Source organism: Penaeus monodon, chromosome 29 (assembly GCF_015228065.2).
Source record: "Penaeus monodon isolate SGIC_2016 chromosome 29, NSTDA_Pmon_1, whole genome shotgun sequence".
In the NCBI taxonomy this organism is placed as follows: Eukaryota; Metazoa; Arthropoda; class Malacostraca; order Decapoda; family Penaeidae; genus Penaeus; species Penaeus monodon.
In genome coordinates this window covers 9,274,521-9,274,934 of record NC_051414.1, presented here as the reverse complement: position 1 = coordinate 9,274,934, position 414 = coordinate 9,274,521, and the positions used below count along the sequence as shown (strand labels likewise).

The following is a 414-nucleotide window of genomic DNA, read 5'->3' as shown; positions in this document are numbered from 1 at the left end:
TACTTTGTAAAAAGTGAACGATGACAAGAAAGTGTTATGCACTTAATACCCCGTCGATAAAACTGGACCTTGCTTTTTATTGCCGTAAATGAATAAGACTTTCATCCAGTCATTCACTTCCTACATAATTCTTTTTCTCTCTCTCATTCTCGGCACTTCATGAAATCGGTACCAAATTATACTCATAAACACGATATACTGTCTCATGGCAACAAAATTAGTAGGGTTGTAAATAATATCCTTACTGGTATAATAATGATAATCCACAAGTCAAAGAAATCAACCAGGCAAAGTAAAAACAAAGAAAATTAAAAAGCCAATAATCTACAAAATGAAAGAAAAACACAAGATAAGTGAATAAATACAATTAAAAAATAAACACTTCGACGAAGAAAACAAAAACAAAGCAAAGTA

At 30.9% G+C, this 414-nt stretch overlaps 1 protein-coding gene across 1 annotated transcript in view; it reads right to left on the bottom strand.

Moving 5' to 3' along the window:
• Positions 1 to 414, bottom strand: part of LOC119591938 (galactoside alpha-(1,2)-fucosyltransferase 2-like) — a 5,284-nt gene that overhangs the window by 3,193 nt on the left and 1,677 nt on the right. The gene's annotated exons all lie outside the window — the stretch shown is intronic.